The sequence below is a fragment of the Malania oleifera genome, chromosome 1 (assembly GCF_029873635.1).
Source record: "Malania oleifera isolate guangnan ecotype guangnan chromosome 1, ASM2987363v1, whole genome shotgun sequence".
NCBI classification, from domain to species: Eukaryota; Viridiplantae; Streptophyta; class Magnoliopsida; order Santalales; family Ximeniaceae; genus Malania; species Malania oleifera.
In genome coordinates, this window is record NC_080417.1 from 101003029 (window position 1) to 101024847 (window position 21819).

Here is a 21819-nt window from a genome sequence, read left to right on the forward strand (position 1 = left end):
TGGTCTTATAGTTGTCCTATAAAACTTCCCTTTCAATTTTAAGGGTATTCTACGATCACATAGCACACTTGAAGCACTTCTCCCTTTTACCCAACCTGCTTTAACTCTATGCATTACATCATCTTCAATTTCTCCTTTAGCTTGCATAATAGATCCAAGGTATCGAAATCTACAAGTTCTATTTATTTCTTCTTCATCAATTTTAACTTTGTCTCTAATATTCCTCCTATCATTACTAAAATTACATTTCATATATTCTGTTTTATTTCTACTTATCCTAAAGCCTCTAGATGTCAAAACTTCTCTCCATAATTCTAACTCAGCCTCTACCCCGTCCCTAGTTTCGTCAATTAATAAAATATCATCTGTAAACAACATACACCATGAAACCTCCTTTTGAATACTCTTAGTCAATTGATTCCTCACTAAAGCAAAAAGATAAGGACTCAAGGCAGATCCTTGATGTACACCTATGGTAATTGGAAATTCTCTAGTTTCTCCATCTATAGTCCTTACACTAGTCATTACTCCACCGTGCATATCCTTAATGACATCAGTATACCTACAACATACATCTTTTTTTTTCTAAAACCCACCATAAAACTTCCCTAGGTATCCTATCATATGCTTTCTCAAGGTCAATAAATATCATATGCAAGTCTCTCTTCTTTTCCCTAAACTTTTCCATTAATCTTCTTAAAAGATAAATAACTTCTGTGGTAGATCTCCTAGGCATAAAACCAAATTTATTTTCTGAAATCTTCATTTCTAACCTTAATTTTTGTTCAACTACCCTTTCCCATAGTTTCATCGTATGACTCATAAGTTTAATTTTACGATAGTTATTACAATTTTGAATATCTCTTTTATTTTTGTATATAGATATTAAAGTGTTTTTCCTCCATTCATCTGAAATTTTCTTAGATTTTACAATCGTATTAAATAAATTAGTTAACCATATAATTCCGTTATCACCCAAGTATTTCCAAACTTCAATTGGAATGTTATCCGGTCCTATAGCTTTCCCATTATTCATCTTTTTTAGTGCCAATTTAACTTCGTTAACTCTAATTTTGCAAATAAATCTTATATTTTTAGCCTTTTCCTCATTTGATAATTCTAAATTTAAGTCTTCTATTTGGTTTTCGTTAAACAACTTGCTAAAGTAACTTCATCATCTTTCTTTAATATCATCGTCCTTAACCAGGACAATATCATCCTCACTTTTTATACATTTTACATTTCCTAAGTCCTTGCTCTTCCTTTCTCTAGTCTTAGCAAGTTTAAATATATCTCTTTCCCCTTCTTTTGTACCTAATTAGATGATCTATATTTAGCTTCACTAACGGCCCTTTTTGCATCTTTTCTGGTCTCCTTATATTTTTCAAAGTTATCTCTGTTTCTACATTTTTGCCATGTTTACATATTGGAAATATGATAGCATAATGGTTTACAAATTTGCAATATCATATGATATTATTTAGTATAACAATTAATACCAAAACGTAACATTATAGTTTTAAATTAAAAATATTTTCAAATAAGATATATGAATATTCACATATCATTACACACAAGTGTCGTGAGTATTTTGGTAATATTATTGAGATGCCTGATAATTCCCACCTTGAAACAAACACAAACATGCATATCTTGTGTACATCTCTATGAATTCTATAACAGAACCAAACAATATTTCCATAAGATGCCCATCCAATTCCTGCAAATAGGATTCTCGAGAATGTCATTACCACAAGCAAGTTGGAATAAGGTTGCTTGAGCTTTTCTTCCCATTTTTCAAATCAATTTGGCGAGCACAACAAGTTTCAATTAACAAAACAAATAACAACTAAATATAAATATAGCATATGTTCAATTAAGGAAAGAACATTGCAAAAAAGGGAGCACATAAATGAATTCAGCACAAATTTTTTATGCTTCCGCTTTTTCTTGAATGAATTTGATGCATTCGGCCTATATAAAAATATACCATATATTTGTAAAGTAAAATCCAATTATAGGTATAAACAATGGATTTAGAAAAAAAGAAATAAGAGCACCATAAAAACTATTCAATCGCATTCTTTGAAAGGAAGTAGGCTCAAAAAACATCACTCTTGTTTCTTGCAAGTCATGAACCATGTCAAGATCAAAAAGTTATAATAAAAGGAAGGCTTCTTTTACTCAATTCCACAATCAGGATACATTTGCATTGGGTCATATCATCTACTCTTGAATATTAAGCATGGTTTTGGCTTCAAATTGCTCCTCCACGAGAGACTCACTAGCATACTTATTCAACAGCTCCATCTTCTTCCTCTCAACCACCGTCCTCTCTATTTCCTTCTCATCCGGCAAGGGCACATGCACCACAAACTCCCTCTTCTCCTTCTCCTCTCTCTCTCCTTCTCCTTCTCCTTCTCATTCCTTTCCTCCTCCACCACATCCTCCTCCTCCTCAAACAACAACCCAGTAGGAGCCCGTGCCACATTCACAACTCCACCACTCTTCACAGCCTTTCTTGCCTCCCTCTTCACCTCCTCCACTACCCTCCACTCTTCAACAGCTACTGCCCTCATTTTCTCCTCCGCTGTGACCTCCAATTTCTCTAACACCCCATCCTCATCATCCCTATACCCAAAATAACTGTTATCAATCCTCTTATATATATCATACCTCGACCTCCTCTTCCTGAGTTCTGGCGGCTTCTCGAACAAATCCCTCACCCCCGGAAGCTTCTTAGCTGCACCAAAATACCGGTAACCTGGTCCACGGCCACTTAGGTTTGGGACATCAACAATGTTACCCTCGAGATCAGTCATTTTGGGTGCATGTTTGGTATAATTTGGGCCACCAAGCTCAACGATGCGGCGCTCCCAATGGAACTTCTCACGGAGGTCGCGGAGGCGGTGGTCGCCAAGGCCTTCGTTCTGAATCTCAGCAACCTTGCGGCCAATCTCACGCATGATCTGTTAGGGCCACTTGTCAGCCTCGGCAAGGTCGCGGCATTCAGAGGCAAGGAAGGGGCGGTGCTCTTTGGGCTTCTTCTTCTCTTCATTCTTCATGGCTATGAACCTATTGAGCATTGATTGCGCTTTCTCTTCATTGCGAGCCATCTTCAAATTCCAAGCAAGAGTCAAACTAAAGAGAATTCCAAGGGAATTGCCAAATGTTATGACCCGGTGTGAAGATTGATGGTAGAAAACCCCTGACAGCATCCCCCAAAAGAACAACAGAAATTCAGAAAATCTATCAAAGTTTATATCATGAATTCAACTTTATTATTGAGAAACAACACATGAATCAACAACGAACCATGGAAACAATAGTAGGAAAAAAACATGACAGCAATTACAGAGAACTTGTCAACAAATGGAAAAACATCATGGCAAACATAGGTATCATTCATGCAGATTCTACAGATAAATTTCATCTACAATTATACTCTTATTTGCTACATTCATATAAGAGAACAATCAACATTAAAAACAGGACAAAGAAAAAGAAAAACAAAGGGAGGGAAGCAGTCAGGCAGAGCACTGTACCAGCTATGGAGTACCAGAGCCGAATAACTGAAGAAGCAGAATCTTCCTCCGGTGACTCACTACCTCAGCCCCTCTGGTATGTCGCTGCCCCGGTGACACCTCTGGTTGTCGCTGGTCCGGCGGTGCAAAGGATGCCTGAGAAGTCCGAGCTGAAGCGCGCAGCCGTGCAGAGTCGCAGCCTCGCAGGGTGCTAGGGCTCTATTCGTCTCTTGACACTCAATTTTTTTATTTTTGGGAGAATTATGTTTCTGCTCCAGGACGTAATTGAAGGGCCAAAAAACGCAGCGTTTTGGACCTAGCGTCGCAGCCACGTCTGTGTCAAAATATGGAAATCTCCATTATCACATATATTATCCGCTCATCCAGGTTTTTAGAAGCTTTGATTTCAGCATTTTATAAATAAAAAAATTATCATATAAAATCGGATCATAATGATGATATGTGATTTTATAATATTAATTAATATATATATACATAGATTAGATAATATTTATGTGCTGTAAAATATTTATTAAAAACATTATTAGAAAAAAATTGTAGTTATTATTGTACATTAAGAAGTAATAATTAAAAGAAATTTAATATTAAAAAAGGGATTTTTCCTTTCTTAGTCTAAATTTTAATATCCAAAAATGTCCCAACTATCTATAAATATTTTTTGAAAGTCCTTATAACTACTTATTAATATTTGAAACCTCTATAGGTACTCAAAATAAATTAAAAATATCTCATAATTACCCTAAAATAATTTTTTATTTAAAATATTTATTTATTATTTATTAAAATATTATTTATTAATTTATTTATTTTGTCTCTAATTCTATAAAGAAAATTTTTTTTTTGTGTTATTTTTCACAAATGTCAAATTTATCCCTATATGAATATATTTTATTTTTAAAAAAATTGATAATTGAGGATGTAGATGTAAAAAAAAAAAAAAAAGGGAAAAATTTCAACCTCTTAAAAATAAGATATATTTAAATTTCAAATTTGTATCTAAACTACCCCTCGGTAACCATCCATAACTATTCTAAATGTCCTTAAAATTCATTATAATTTTTAAAAAAAAATTAAATACCTTTTAATTATTGTTTTTTTTATAAGTATTGGTCTTACAAGGTTTAAAATCTTATTTTGATGATAACAAATAAGAGAAATTTAACATATTTGGTTGAGTGATGATATTTCAGGATTCAAGTATATGAATACAAGGATGAGTGCTAACAAGTGTCATTGAAAGTTTATACTTCAAAGAAAGATGATCAAATGAAACTTGAAGAGTCAAGATATGAATTCAAAGATAAATTAATAAAGGTTGAAAATCATAAGAGCATGAATGTTAAAGATTTTATTTAATAAAGCTTAAAGATCATGAGAGCATAAATGTTAAAGTTCTTATATAATAGAACTTGAAGATCATGAGAGCATAGATGATAAAGAGGACTTGCTAAAAGCTGAAGACAAGATGGAGCTAAAGAAAAGCAAAGCAATGGAGTTAAAGAAAAGTAAAGCAAAAGAGTCAAAGAAAAGTAAAGCAAGAGAGCCCAAAGAAAAAAAAAAGCATGAAAACTTAAGCGCCTAGAATGTCAAAAGTCCTAGACGTCTTTATGCAAGTACTTCATATTTGTTGTGCTGGAGCCAGGAGACACGTGAGCTGAGCTGGAGACGCGTGAGATGCAAATTGGAAATGTTATCTGGACCATTTAGATTTTCGTCTCTCTAAGGATCAGTCTCCCCAGACAAATGAAGAAAAAGACTTCATGGCTAAGGTACCATATGTTTCAGCCATTGAAAGTCTAATGTATGCTATGGTTGGTACCAGACCAGATATTGGCCAAGCAGTGGGAGCTATCAGCAGGTATATCTCAAATCTAGGGAAGACACACTAAGAAGTAGTAAAGTGGATTTTGAGATATCTACGTGACACTATTGATAAGTGTTTATGTTTCGACAAAAGCGATTTGAAAATCCAAGGATTTGTAGATGCTGATTTTGCAAGTGAAATTGATCATCGCAGAAGCACCACCGGGTATATATTCACTGTTGGCACAACAACTGTTAGTTGGATGTCACAGATACAGAAAATTGTTGTTCTATCCACTACATAAGTTGAGTATATAGCAGTGACAAAAGTCAGTAAAGAGATTATTTGGCTTCAGGATTTGTTAACGGAGCTTGGATTAAAGCAAGAGAGGTATGTTTTGTACAATGATAGTCAGAGTGCGATACATCTGGCAAGTAATTCCACATTTCATTCCAGAACTAAACATATTGGATTGCGTTATCACTTCGTCAGATTTATGATAGAGGACGGTGTGTTGACACTTGAAAAAATTCAAGATAATAAAAATCTGGCAGATATGTTAACTAAGGTGGTGACTACAGAGAAGCTGAAGGTGTGTTCAACTTCAGTTGGTCTTTATGCCTAAAGACATATTTTGAGCACATCATTTATTCATAATACTAGTTGAGGAGGCGTCTCCGTCTCCAAGTGGGAGATTGTAGTGTTGGAGCCAGGAGACGCGTGAGCTGAGCTGGAGACGTGTGAGATGCAAGCTGGAAATGTTATCCGGGCCATTTAATTTTGATGAATGAAATTTCTCAAATCTAATTCATTGTAATTTATTGTAATTGATTCCACGCTACCTATAAATAGAGGAGTTATGGAGAGATGAAAATACAGTGAAAAGAAAGGAAGACGAGAGTGTGAGGAAGAGAGAAGAGAGGCCTAAGAAAATTATATTTTCTTTCCCGGTGGTTTAAGTGAATTGTGGTGTGTTCCGTGGACGTAGGTCGATCTTGACCGAACCACGTAAATTTCTGGTGTCTCAATTTTTCTGGTTGCTCACAAGGTCCAAACAATATTTAAATATCTTATGGAAGTATTTTTGAAGCTCTTTAAGATGCAATATTGACTTAGAGACCTATTTTTGAAAACCTTGGAAAATGATCTTAAAAGTCACATTTGAGTTTTTCAAACAACAAAAGTTCAAAGCCTTAAAAATAAAAGTTTTTGAAAAATGGAACTATCCAGCCGACTATGTAAGGACACAAACTCGAGTGGATTCCTACATATAAATTTTTCAGCAGACACAAATATGCTTATATGATATGTTGTTATACTTACATGCTAAAATGCTGACATAAATCATATCTTGATATTGCCAAAGTTTAATAGAATCTAAGTACAACACACAATATTAAAAAGAATGAATTTTTTACAAATTAAATATAAGAATTGGAACTAAAAAGTTTGATCCTCATTTTACATTCAATCTTTAATTATAAAATGACACGTAATAAAAATGACATGGAGATTTTGATTTGAACATTTGAACAAACCGTAAAACTGAATGATCGTAACTTAAAAGGACAAAATGTATACAACTACTTGAATGTGAAGAAATATATTAGAATTAATTTTTAGACTTTAAGAGAAAATAAAATTAAAGAAAAATTATATGATAAAGAATACAACTATGACAAGTACCTAAAAATATAAAAAATATTGAAATCATGGACCATCAATATGGAAATTTTTGGTACTTGAATTCAATGAAATTGGAAATATTCGGCAAGTTAAATTAAAAATTAATGTGACAATATAGAAATAGTTGTGGGTATGAATTTTATATTTTAAATTAAAATTTATATAAATTTTTTAATATACATGCATTAAATCACTTATGATTTGATTAAATGCATTGATGTGTTTAGACCTGACAAAGCGGATCAAGTCAGATAATCCATGGCAGATAAGGCTAATTATCGAGTGAAAAAATCATAATCCATATTCGACTCATTTATATGGCGGATTAGGCAGTTTTGAGTCAGATAATTCATAGCGGATGGGCTGATAATCTGTCATTCTCAAATATAATTTTATTAATAATTTATTTTATGTCATAATAATTTAAATTGTATATGACAACTTGCGATTAGTTTGTATATTATCTTTTCTAGTAACTATATTAATCATTCAATCGTTTATACTAATTAACAACTCCTAATTCAAATTTACAAGCTAGAAGCAACTAACTAAAGTTGTTTTAAAAAAAAATTTTAATTGATTGTGTGAGTGATAGTTGTAAATAATTTCACAAATGGGTGTTTGGTAAGAAAGAAAAAAGGAGAAAAAAGATCATAGAAGTGGGAGAATAAAAAATGAAAGAATCTTATTTTTTCCAAATTTAGGTAGCTAAGAAATTTTAACTACACCAATAACAACAAAGCATTTAACTCAATGAATATGGATTTTACACATTATTTTACAAAAATAAGGACACATTAACCAAATAGGAAGAAATAACAATAAAATAGATTCAATTTCATACCATGAAGCATAGTTCCTTGTGTAGTGCACTAAATGAGAATGCAATTATGTAAGGAATCATTCAAATAGAGATATTTAAAGAAGAGAACACAATCTCTTGAAGCATCAAAATAATTAAAATAAAAATAAAAATCAGATCATAATATATGAATTCACTAAAGCAGAATTTTTCAAAGAAACAAATTTCCACACAATAAAATAAGTCACAGATTAATATAAAGGGTAACCAATAATGGCAGGTAAAATGACTTTAACAAAAACTTTTTTAATCATAAATAAATTACATTGAACAGTAGCAGTCAATAGGTAACCCCAAAAAGAACTTTAAAATGAAATAGAAAATGAGTGTCTTGGTTTGATCACGAAGTCTAAAGTGCCGAAGCAGGGGCAAAACTACTAACAAATGATGGGCAATAGGGCAAAACTATTGACACCCAAGCCCAATGGTGGACTTGAGGCAGATGATCCAATGTCTTGCATGGTTTTGGTGGAAACAAGAATTTCAAGACTTCAATTTCAATTTTTGTAATTTTTTTTAAAATACATAAATAATTTCAAGATCTAAACTATAGATGATTCCTTATTTTTTCACTTTATAATCAAATTGACTAGAGAGAATTCAACAAAAGCCCCCACATTATTTCTTGCCATCAAGTACACCCAGGGGTAAATAAAATCACATGACAACTAGGTTGAACTCAAAAGCCGACCACCAACAAACACCAAATCAAAACAAAGTTGACATGAAGCTTCAACATTTGAACTAAAAGTCATAATAATTACTTTATTAATTGGGACATCCAAGCACAAGTCAAAGGCTTCTCTATCTTTTGCTCAAGGGTTGTAAGCTACTAGCTGCAAGCAATTGCACAGGAATACCACAATGGAAAGTTAAACACACAACAATAACAAAATACATAAGTATTTCTTTTTTCTTTTTTCCTTTCACAAAAATTAATTTTCATTGCCCTACCTTCTTGTTTGCGTAGAAGCAAAAAATTCTGTAGAAATATGTAATGTCCTAATATGCAATAATAAAGAAGCAGGAGAAGCAGAGCTGCAGAAGAAGAAGAAGACTTACGAGTTCAAACTTCGAATAAGATGAAGCAGATTAACTCACAAAGGCTTGAAGACGAGCTTGCGAAGAACTCCTTATGGTTTGAAATGTCGATGACGAACTCACGAAGCTCCTAACGAGCTCGTGAAGGGCTCCTATTGGTTCGTAGTGTGGAAGACCAACTCATGAAGCTTCTACTGCTGGTTCGAAGGGTAAGCTCCTGACGAACTATGTCATGAATAAGGTCGGAGATACCGACCAAAGGGGAATCCGAGTAGATCGAAGGGTTCGGATGAGGTGGTTCACTACAGGGGAGCTCGAATAGAAGGATTCTGAGCTGATCGTCAGATTGAAGATGCCGAGCAGGTTGAAGGGCTTGGACGAGGCGGTTCGTTACAGGGGAGCTCGAATAGAAGGGTTCCGAGCTAACCATCAGATTGAAGATGCCGAGCAGGTTGAAGGGCTCGGACAAGGCGGTTCATTACAGGGGAGCTCGAGCAAAGGGTTTGAGGGGCTCGGATGAAACGGCTGGGCATAGGGGAGCTCGGACCGAGGGTTCGGAGCTGAGGTCGGCCACTCGTAAGTCAGCTCTTCGCAGCCGAGTCGTCGTGGGCCGAGGCGTGGATCACATGGCAGCTAGGCTGGGTGCTGGGCTGAACTCCCTCAATGGCTCATTAGTTTCTTAAGTGTTAAGGGGTCAACTGCAGTAGAGCGCATGGGGTATTCCAGTATAGTTAGTTAGAGTTTGTTATGTATAAAGCTAGGGGTCAGTGGGAATACAGGGGAGTAGAAAATTGGGAATCAATTTGTTTTTCTGTTTTTGGAGAGTGGTTCTCTCAAACCAGCCAACTTGTTCTTTCTTATTTCCATTTCCTTGTATGCATTGCAGTATTAAATTCAGTTCATCTCTGTAATTTCATTCTCTTGCAAGTAATTCATTCAATCAAGGAATTATCACTCACTTGAGTTCATTACAAGTTGTGTTGAGTTCATTCTATTTCAAGTGGGTTCATTACAATTGGTATCAGAGCCAAGCTCCTACCACCATGGGAGAGGGAACTCGCACGAACCAAATGTTGGAGTCCATCGCTGCCCTGAGGAGATCACAAGAAGAGCAGTAAATCACGCAAGCCGAACAGCAGGAGCTACTTAACACCGTGACTCAACGTTGGGAGCTCTCTCCGATGCTGTGAAGAATCTCGGCAAGCAGAAACTCGACCAAGAAGGGCCAGGAGAGACATCGAGCCACGACTTTGGATACCAACACCGTGAGAGCTTCAATGGGGAGCAACACAGAGCAGGTATTCAAACTAAAACAGTGAGAGTTGATTATCCTAAATTCAATGGTTCGGACCCAGCAGGTTGGCTCTATAGGGTCAATCATTTTTTCCTGTTTCATGAAACTCCACCCCATCAAAGGGTTCTGTTGGCCTCCTTCCACATGGAGGACAAGGCCCTAATCTGGTTTCAAGACCTGGAGAGATCTGGTCTATTAACAAGCTGGGAGACATTCGAAAGAGCCTTGCATACCCGATTTGGAGTCGCTCCTTATGACAACCCATTGGAGCAATTATCGAACCTAAAACAAACCTCTACTGTAACCTTATTCAAGGAACAGTTCGAGGAATTGTCCAATAGAGTCAGAGACCTTGATGAAGGCCATCGGCTCAGTTTTTTCATGGGGGGATTAAAGGAGGAGATCAGGTTGGCAGTGAAACTTTTGAACCCGATCAATGTTCACATGGCTTATGACAAGGCCCGGATACAAGAAGAAAACCTCCTAGCAACTAAGAAGTAGATCATACCCAAGCACTCTACCCCATCTCATCACCTGGCTGTGACCAAACCAGCAGCCAAACCCAACACCCAAGTCCACAAATACTCCCCAGAGCATATAAGAGAAAAGAAAAGCAAGGGGTTATGTTTTAATTGTGATGCCAAATGGCATCCAGGGCATAAATGTGGGGCTGTTAAACTTTTCTTGTTGGAAGGAAATGAGCTCAATTGTTTTAATGAGGAGGAGGAACCCCCTGAGTTCGTAGGGCATGATTGTTCGGAAGAGGCAGGGGTGGAGCAACAACCTGGAGAGGACAAAGTGGAAATTACCCTACACGCCCTGACGGGATCCCCTCGCTCTAAAACAATGAGAGTGGTTGGTTGTTTTAGGGGACAATCCTTTGTGATACTGGTAGATACAGGAAGCACTCACAATTTTATTGATCCAGCTCTGGTCAGGAGACTTAAGCTGACCTTGGATAGTGGGGAGAAGGTGAAGGTGAAAGTAGCTAATGGAGAAGAGATCTGGTGTGAGGGAAGATGCCCAGCAGTAAGCTTTGTGGTGCAAAGGACTAGATTTGAAGCTGATATGTACTCCCTGGTTTTAGGGGGTTGTGATATTGTATTAGGAATTCAGTGGCTCAGTACGCTGGGCGAAATCATGTGGAATTTTGTAGAACTTACTATGAAGTTCCACCATAATGGCCAAACTGTTTGTTTGAAAGGACTCACTTCCCAGGGGTTAGTGGAAGAAGAAGTGGAGGGAAAACTCTCTCACTTGGAGAGAAAGGGAATCCTACTACAACCATTGGAAGGGATAAAAGAAGAGGCAATGGACAGCATCTCCCAGCCTCTAACCTCCCTATTGGATGAATTTCAGCAAGTCTTTGCAGAGCCTAGGGGATTACCGCCCATTAGGTCATGTGACCATGGGATCACCCTTAAGGAAGGAATTTCTCCCATTAGTGTAAGACCCTACAGATACCCTTATTTTCAAAATGAGGAGATAGAAAGGATTGTTCGGGAGCTATTGGAGTTAGGAACCATACGACCGAGCCATAGTCCTTACTCCTCTCCTGTTTTTTTGGTAAGAAAGGCTGATGGCACCCGAAGAATGTGTGTGGACTATTGTGCTCTGACCCAGGTTACCATTAAGGATAAATTCCCTATGCATGTGATTAAAGAGCTACTGGATGAGCTACATGGGGCTGAGGTCTTCTCAAAGCTAGACCTGAGATCCAGGTACCATCAGATAAGGGTAAGGGCTGAGTACATCCCTAAGACCGCTTTCCGGACACACGAAGGACACTACGAGTTTCTCGTAATGCCCTTTGGACTGACCAATGCACCATCAACATTCCAAGGTTTGATGAATGAGGTATTCCGACCACATCTTAGAAAATTCATTCTGGGTTTCTTTGATGATATTCTGGTGTACAGCAAATCTATGGAAGAACATCTCAACCACCTAAGAATAACCCTACAAATTCTACTCGATCAACAACTGTTTGCCAAAAGAAGTAAATGCAAATTTGGTTGTCGAGAGGTGGAGTATCTAGGACATTTGGTATCGGGGAGGGGGGTGAGAGCAGATCCCTACAAATTACAAGCTATGATTAACTAGCCTTCACCTAAGACTCTCAAGGCTCTAAGAGGGTTCCTAGGTCTTACCGGGTATTACAGGAGATTCATTAAGGGGTATGGAGCCATAGCCGCACCCCTAACCAGTTTGCTTAAAAAAACGGGTTCCACTGGAACGAGGAAGCTGAGAAGGCTTTTAGGGAGTTAAAAGAGGCCATGTCTACTCCCCCTGTTCTAGCCCTACTAGACTTCACAAAGAAATTCACAATTGAATGTGATGCATCAGGCAAGGGGATTGGGGCAGTACTCATACAACAAGGGCAGCCCATAGCATACTTTAGTCAAGCCCTAAAGGGCAGAACCCTTCTCATGTCAACCTATGAGAAAGAATTGGTAGCTTTAGTGACAGCAGTTAAGAAGTGGAGACCATATATCTTAGGGTTGTCATTCATTGTCAAAACAGATCAACAGAGTTTAAAATTCATGTTGGAACAAAGAATGGGTACTCCTGTGCAATAGAAGTAGATCACTAAACTACTGGGATATGATTTTATAGTACAGTAACAAAGGGGACAAGAAAATCGAGTAGCAGATGCTTTGTCCATGAAAAGATTCAGAAGGTGACACCCTTAACCCAATAGACGATCACGCAACAAACAATGAGGCAAGTATAATGGTTATTTCTTTCCCCACTCTTGGTTGAATTGAAGATTTAAAAGCCTCATATGCCGATGATGCTGAAATACAAAATATCCGGCAACAAATTCATTCGGGCACACCAGCAGAAGGGTTCACTCTGAGGGATGGGTTATTATTTTACAAAGGTAAGTTGTTTATAGGCCGAAACGAACAGATCAAGCAACAAGTATTACAAACAGTTCATGGAAATGCAATAGCAGGGCATCAGGGATATGAAAAAACAATCCAGAGAGCCAGAAGAGAATTCTATTGGCGTGGCACAAAGAGAGAAGTTAAGCAGTTCATCAAGGAATGCCCCATTTGTCAACAAATGAAAGGAGAAAATACTTACCCGACAGGCTTACTACAACCACTTCCCATCCCAGGAGAGGTGTGGATAGATCTCAGCATGGATTTCATAGAAGGTTTACCCCCTTCACATGGGAAAGATGTCATTTTAGTAGTGGTAGACCGTCTCTCTAAGTATGCTCATTTCCTACCCCTAAGTCATCCATACACGGCAAGTCAAGTAGCACAGAGTTTCATTCAGAACATTTTCAAGTTACATGGCATGCCAAGATCAATTATCTCCGACAGGGGAACCACATTTTTAAGTAAAGTCTGGAAGGAACTCTTTAGTCTACAAGGAGTCCAACTAAAATTCAGTACGGCTTACCATCCATAGACGGACGGCCAAACAGAGGTGGTGAACAAGTGCTTGGAAGGATACCTTAGGTGTTTTGTGGGAGATACGCCAAAAAATTGGGTGAAGCACTTACCATTGGCTGAATATTGGTACAATACATCTTACCACAACTCGGCGAAAACTACCCCCTTCCAGGTTGTGTATGGTGTACCACCACCATCCCTCATTGGATATATCCTGGGGACCACCAAGGTGGCAATGGTAGATGAGTACATTAGGGATAGGGAGGTCACCCTAGATCTCCTTAAACATAATTTGCAACAAGCGCAGCAGCGAATGAAAAAGTATGCTGACCTAAAGAGAAGGGAACAAAAATTTTCAATGAGCAACTGGGTGTACCTTCGACTCCAACCTTACCGACAAACAATCGTAGCAGTTCGGCGGAGCTTGAAATTTTCACCACAATTCTACGGACCCTTTCGGGTGGTACAAAAAATTGGAGCAATAGCATACCGACTGGAGCTCCCACAGGAAACCCAGATTCATGTATCTCAGCTCAAGCCACATCTTGGGGCATCTACTCTGGTAAACCCACGACTTCCCCCCACAGATTCCCATGGAAGCCTCAGCCCAGAGCCGGAAGAGATCTTAGAACGGCATATGAAAAAAAAGGGGAACCTTCTAGCAAAGGAGATACTAGTTCAGTGGGAGGGACAAGAGAAGGAGGAGGCGACATGGGAGTGGTACCACATGATGAAGGAGAAATTCCCTCACCTTGTGGGCAAGGTGCTCTGAAGGGGAAGGTATTGTCATGAATAAGGTCGGAGATACCGACCAAAGGGGAATCCGAGTAGATCGAAGGGCTCGGATGAGGTGGCTCACTATAGGGGAGCTCGAATAGAAGGGTTCCGAGCTGATCGTCAAATTGAAGATGCCGAGCAGGTTGAAAGGCTTGGACGAGGCTGTTTGTTACAGGGGAGCTCGAACAGAAGGGTTCCGAGCTGACCATCAGATTGAAGATGCCGAGCAGGTTGAAGGGCTCGGACGAGGCGGTTCATTACAGGGGAGCTCGAGCAGAGGGCTTGAGGGGCTCAAACGAAACGGCTAGGCGTAGGGGAGCTCGGACCGAGGGTTCAGAGCTGAGGTCGGCCACTCGCAAGTCAGCTCTTCGCAGCCGAGTCGTCGTGGGCTGAGGCGTGGATCACATGGCAGCTGGACTGGGTGCTGGGCCAAACTCCCTTAACGGCTCATTAGTTTCTTAAGTGTTAAGGGGCCAACTGCAGTAAAGCGCATGGGGTATTCCAGTATAGTTAGTTAGAGTTTGTTGTGTATAAAGCTAGGGGTCAGCGGGAATACAGGGGAGTAGAAAATTGGGAATCAATTTGTTTTTCTATTTCTGGAGAGTGGTTCTCTCAAACCAGCCAACTTGTTCTTTCTTATTTCCATTTCCTTGTATGCATTGCAGTATTAAATTCAGTTCATCTCTGTAATTTCATTCTCTTGCAAGTAATTCATTCAATCAAGGAATTATCACTCACTTGAGTTCATTACAAGTTGTGTTGAGTTCATTCTATTTCAAGTGGGTTCATTACAAACTAGCGAAGCGGTGAAAGGCTCCTGCTGGTTCGAAAGTGTGGAAGACGAAGGGTTTCATGCAGGAATAGGGTCGAAGAAGAAGGGTTTCGTGCCGAAATAGGGCTAGGGCTCGTTTTGCTATGGAGTATGGCTATTTGAAAATCAGTGGGACTGGGCTGGCCTTGGGCTGGGAATGGGAGGGGTTGCGTGGGGTTGGGGGCTATCAGCTGTGTCTATATGGCGTACGGGCCATGTGGGCACTGGGCTTTGCCCTCTGGCACTTGGGCAGAGGTTCTTGGGCTTTTATGAGTTAATTACTAATAGGCTTTTAAGCGGGTTGGCGGATATCTATTGGATAAACTCGACCCGACCCGCTAAGGAGGCAGATATGAAAATGGAAAACCATATTCGACTCATTTAGCAAGCGGTTGATTATAAATTGGTTAAAACGGGTCGGATGCAGTTCGGATTAATAGATTTTTATCCACTTTTCCAGGTGTACGAAAGCCCCAATTCTCGGGATTTAGCTCGAGGGCTTGTTGATTTGGGGGATGGCAGTACGAAATGCCTCAAACTCAACGAGTGCTTAGTATGAATGGCTGATTGGGGGATGACAGTATGAAATGCCTCCATCATACAAAGTGCTTGTTATGAATGACTGATTGGGGGACAGCTGTACGAAATGCCTCAATCTCAGTAGGTGTTTGCTATGAATGGTTGATTGAGGGATGATGGTGCGAAACGCCTCAATCTCAGAAAATGTTTCATATGTGTGCAGATCATGTAACTTATAGATTTTATGTATAGGGCTTTTTAGCCTAATTATGTACTGAAAAGAAATATGTGCTATAAAATTGTATAGGTATGAGTATAGTTTAAAATTGCTATTTCATTTAAGTTAATTAAAGGATGAATGACATGTATATTTAAACTCATTTCCCACGCACTGGCACTAATTTATTCCATCTTATTAAGAGATGTCTCACCCCGATAATATTTCAACATTTCAAGATCACCAGGTGACCAGGCCTAGGAGCCCAAGATCAGGGTGTAGATATTACAGATAGGGTAAGTGCTAGTCTGGATTTATGTATATAAATGTTTTGAGTTTTTGGATTATAGTTTTTTCTGAGGGAATGATATATATAGTAATGGTTGAGAGGTAGTACTCTGGTATGTATAGTTTTTGATAGGTCTATTTTTGCTTCCGCGGGCAGTGAATGGGCAGATATAATATTTGAAATATCATGAATATATGCTTTATGATTAAAATGAAAAAAAAATGGAGATTTGATAGTATGGCATCAAAATGTCATGAAGACGTTATTATTATATTAGAGTAGATGATTTCGAGGCGTTAAACCTTTTTTTTTTTTTTACCTTTATTCTTCCCTTCCTCTGGTATTCTTTTCCTATCTGCGAGTCTGTAGGTAGTGAGCTCCTTCTAGGGGTCTCTGAGTTGGCTTCTGGGTTCTGAATGGGGGGACACTATGGAATGCTTCCTTGAGGGATTGGCTCCAACTCCTTTTTCTACCTTTGTGCAAGAACCCGAACTGCGATAAATGGGTTTAAATAAATAAGCGAGGGGCAAGTTAGGAATTTGGAAAATTTCGTCGACGAAGCCAGAGTTCGTCGACGAAGTCCATGTAAGTCTCATCGACGAAGTTTAGAGACTCATCGACGAGGAGAAGCAGAGGAGTTTCGGCAAACTGGGGATATCAGGATTCATCGACGAATCCACCGTCTTGTCGACGAGAGGACTATAGAGCCTCGTTGACGAGGACACCATCTCGTCAACGAGTTTGCCCAGGTCAAAGAGGCTATAAATAGAATTTACTTTACTTCACCATTAAGAAACTTCAAATATCTCTCTCTCTCTCTCTCTCTTTAGAACTCTCCTTACACTTCCTCTCTCTAGATTTCTTCGCCAATCGTCATTATAATCATGAATCTGAAGTTACCACGAGGATCGTGGAAGGATTCTCTACAAGTTCTATGGATTGGAATCCCATGTCGGAGATTTTTGAGTTTTGGCGTAAAATTGAGGTCAGGCTTGGTTTTCATTTTTTATCCAGTAGTTTTGTAGGAAACAGTCTTGTGAGTATATTCTATACTGTGATTTGTAGGTTTTGGAACTCAGTTCGCTGTTTAGAGGCCTTGGAGTTCGGGATTCGCTATTCAGGGAAAAGGTAAGGGGAACTGTGTTTATATTGGTTATTTTTGAAATCGAACTCGGTGATACTGTGGTTCACGGTCCTATGTGTGTTTTGGCTACTCATTTGGGGGGATCCAATGGGGAAAACTATGGGTTTTTCATGATTACAGTCTTGGGAAAAAGGAGGCGACAGGCTGCATCCCTGTTTTTGTTGAAAACCAAACGTATATGTTGATTTATACTGTGTTATAGCGATGGTCGTGCCTTGACTTGTTTAAACTGTATGTGTTTGGAAAACCGTGATTTTAGATTACCAAATGGGTGTGGTTTGTTTGGTTATTTGAGCATACATGTGTTGTATCTTGGTGAAATAGGAATGGGGTTCCGAATTGTTCCAGGTTTGAAAATCCGGCTTTTGCCGAAGAGTGCGCAATACCACTAGATTGGTCGGCTTATGAGCCGAAGGGTGTGCGAACACCAGATCTACCCCGGTTCAACGCTGATGCTACGCTAGGTTACCGGGGGCACCAAAATTTGTAGAAGGGTGTGAAATATCACCAGACTTCCGGTGTTGGCTGAAGGGTGTGAAATATCACCAGATTGCCGGTTTTTACCAAAGGGTGTGAAACACCACTAGACAGTCTGGCTTCGAGCCGAAGGGTGTGACAACACCAGATTGTATTGCTTGTTTCATGACAATACTGGAACTGGTTTTGATTGTTTTGACTTTTGAACTATGCATGTTAGTATGTCATGATAACACTCATATGCCACACACCAATATAACATGTGTTCTTCCTTACTGATAGGTGTCTCACCCCTGCTGTATGTATATTTTTATAGGTCCTTTGAGTAACTGGAACTAGCATCCTGGTGTAGGCAGCGTAGTGGTCGGTGTACTGCGATTAGCGCTTGGGTAAGTGCTAGGACTGTATTTTTTATGGGTTGCCATTTTGAGATGTATTTGGGCGCCCGTTTGTATGTTTTTTATAGAGCCGTGTTCTGCCCTTGTATAGACTTTGGTATGGTACTGTATATATATATAGAATGACATTTTTCGCTGCGTATATTTTGTTGTGTTTGTATGTGTTTATGGTGTCTGCAAACCCCACGGGATCAAACCGTCATCCTTTATACTTTATCTTTGGATGTTTTATCGGATATAGGGACAGGTTAGGTTATATTTTCATCCCCGGGTCCCATTTTCGGGTTCGGGGCTGACACTCTGTCTGCGCTTCTTACTGTCAGTCTGCAATTCTCCCCTCAGTCTCTCAATAACTTAATTCTCTAGCTAATGGCTCAATTCTCCATGTCTCTGCCCTGTGCGAGACTCCCTATTTATAGGGTAGGTCCTAATTTAGTTTAGGCAAGGGTATTTCAGTCTTCTTCTTCATGTTTCCTTTCCAGTGGCAATCGGTTGCCGGCTTTCCTTCCCACAGAATTCATTCCCAAATTCTCGCAATTGGGCTGATTCTCCAATTAATGGAGATTCAGCAGCAAATTTGAGGAGGGAATATTTCAAAAAAAAATTGCAATATCTCTTGGGAATTAGTTTCCTTAACCAAGGTAATCCTATTGTGCACATGTTGAATTTCTTTTGCATTTTACTTAAAAGCTCTGACTTCTCTAATTTTATTTCCAATTTTGGTGAACATGACCCCCGAGATGCTTCAAAATATGCTTAGCGAGCTCGTCTAAAGATTTTGAACTGATTTTTGCTTCCCTGTATTTCCTTTGTCTGTATAATATCTCCTTGTATTTCAATATTTCTATGTACTTTGCATGTAATACCCTGTATTTTAGTATTTCTGTATGTACGACATTTCCTGGTATTCGGTATTTTATCATTTCCTTGTACACTTTAATTTGGGCCTGTGCCTGTTCATACTTCAGTATCTTTTGACTTGGGCCCGTGCCCATTTAATAAAATATTTCAGTTTCTTTATGCATGTTTGGGCCACTATTCTTGTATGAAAATCAATAAGAATTAAAACTTTTCTCAATTAATAAATTTTTGCCCACGCAAATAATTCTTCACCATTTTAAAATTCCCGCACTTGGTTTTAAAACAACCGGTTAAGGATATGATTTGATGGGTAATCAACTTATGGCTCCTACTTATGCATGAATATGGATTAAAAATTCAAGGACTTTCAGTTAATAAACAGAAATTCCCAATCTCATTTCATTATCATGATTTTGAAAAACCTAGTTAGGGACACTTAGGAACGGTCAATTAAGAATGAACAATCCCGAACTTCCCAATTTTGATTCATGGCCTCTATTTCATAATTACAACGACCTGGTAAAAATTAGGGTGTCTACAATGACGTGGAAACTGCAGCCACTGAAGAGCCCTTTGGACCCCCCAACTTCTTCTTTCATCTGAGTTAGATACATGTGAGAGCTCCTTCAAATCTTCTTTGCGAACAATCATCGAGTTTGGAATATCAATTCTCAATTTTTCACCAAATAATCATAGCCAGGAGAAGATATAGACATAGAAGAGCTTCAAATTCACAGGAATCTCTACAATCAAATCCAAATCTTGAATTCTGGATGCAGCAGCGCAGCTTTGCTCAAGACTGCTAACCTGTGTTAAAAGAAAATTACAAGAGCTGGTTTAGTTATGAAAAATAGTCGCGTAATTTTTATTTTAACAATATTCGTTTGAAATGAATGAATAACAATAAACAAATTTGACACTATTTACTTGTCGACATAGTTTTGTTTTTTATTTCTAATTTTTCAAGTAATTACAAAAATAAACCTTATTTTCTAAGTTTTCAAATTTATATAGAAAAGTTGATAAACGTCTTTTTATTATTTTTCTAATTTTCAACTCTTGCTTTGTATATGGGACCATCGGATTCGGATCTTAAACTTTAATTTGTGTAGATTATATACAAATCCACATTCAAGTCTCAAAATCCGTATTGCCATTTCAAACGTAGGAATTAAACAAGTTATCTTTTTTTGTGATTATTTTAAGATTTAAAACTAAAAAATGAATAATTGTTTTGTACATTTAACCAAACATTTTATTTTCTACCTTTTTAATAGGAATATTAAAAAATTAAGAACAAATTAAATTTTTTATAATTGTTTTCAAAAATAAAAATTGAAAAAAGGAAAATGTTTTCTAAAAGTTAAATGGGAATTAAAGTTTCTTTTAATATAATGAAAAAATGACCTCGGCCACCCCTTTACATAATAAAAATGGTTAGGTTTTTTTTTTTTTTTTTTATCCAAAAGCATCTTACATCTTAAGAAATACTATTTTTCTTCCTAAAAAAAAGTGGTTTTGAAAGGTATTTTTCCAAGTAAGTTCTTTTTTTTTTTTTTTTTTATACAAACCAAACACCTCTTTTTATACCAATATTTATTTTAAATATTATTTTTTTACAATAAAGCTATTTTTAGGTAGCTCGTAATGGCACTAAATATGAGTTGAAGCTCAATTTTATTTAAATCCATAGATCCCAAATTCGTCCCAAACAACACATGAAGTGAAACAACATCTATACTATTGAAGTTACGTCCATAGATGGAACACATACACAAAAAAGACTATGTTTGTGCCGGACCGGGGGTCTAAAGGGCTCGCCGGTGGTTAGAGTTCTCACGTCATAAAAAGAAAAAAAAGACTATGTTTATTGGCTTTATTTAACTCCAATAAATGGAATGATCTGTCCAGAGATACAGCTGGACTAGCAAGGGTAACTACATATGCATATGTCGAAGATGTGACATTCTCCTCCTGTCTTTCCAGCTGATTTACACCTTCTCGTACAATTTTGTGGAGTGCATGCTGTTGTATTGCCAAATATATCTCCATAGCAGGTTGCTGCATTTATCTTCATTTTTTCACTTTCTGCAAATTTAACAGATCACTATGATATAAATTATTACCGAATATTTGTTGTAATAAATAATAAATAAAATACAATTGTAAAACAGAAGGAATTGGACTTCTCGAAATCTTGTATCATAAATAAATAAATAAGTAAATAAATGTATATGTATATGTCCATTTGAGCTAAAGAGCCTTCCTATGTCAGTATATGTATTGAGTAAAATTGGTGTATCTTATCTTACAAATTCATATTGTGACAATGTATCTTGATCTTGATTGACCTGTGACGATAACCTTATAGATTCTTACTATATCATTAAAGAACAATAATTGTGTAATGACTAGAAAAATAAAAGAACCAAAAAAAAAAGCAAAAAAAAAAAAGTAATTTCAAGACTAAAGAGGTAGTAGATGAAGAAGGGATCAAATTTTAATTATGAGCAATTCAATCAATTCATTGACAAGCTAAGCATCAATGTTTTCGACAATGCAGAGAGGATGAGAGAGAGAGACCATAAATGAAGAGCACAAGAAGCAGCAAAATAAGACCATATGATCTTCTTTCCATGTTTTTACCCTTAAAATTGCTTTGCTATTATGACTTTGATGTGCATTGG

General features: G+C 37.8%; 1 long non-coding RNA gene and 1 pseudogene across 1 annotated transcript; both read right to left on the minus strand.

The window, feature by feature from the left end:
• Window positions 1-2098: 2098 nt before the first annotated feature.
• On the minus strand, window positions 2099-3773 carry LOC131158384 (uncharacterized; annotated as a pseudogene).
• A 17206-nt stretch (window positions 3774-20979) lies between these two features.
• On the minus strand, window positions 20980-21819 carry LOC131158393 (uncharacterized). The gene is made up of 2 exons (XR_009137477.1): window positions 21716-21819; window positions 20980-21220 (listed from the first exon to the last, which is right to left on the minus strand). It is a non-coding gene; the product is annotated as an uncharacterized LOC131158393 (long non-coding RNA).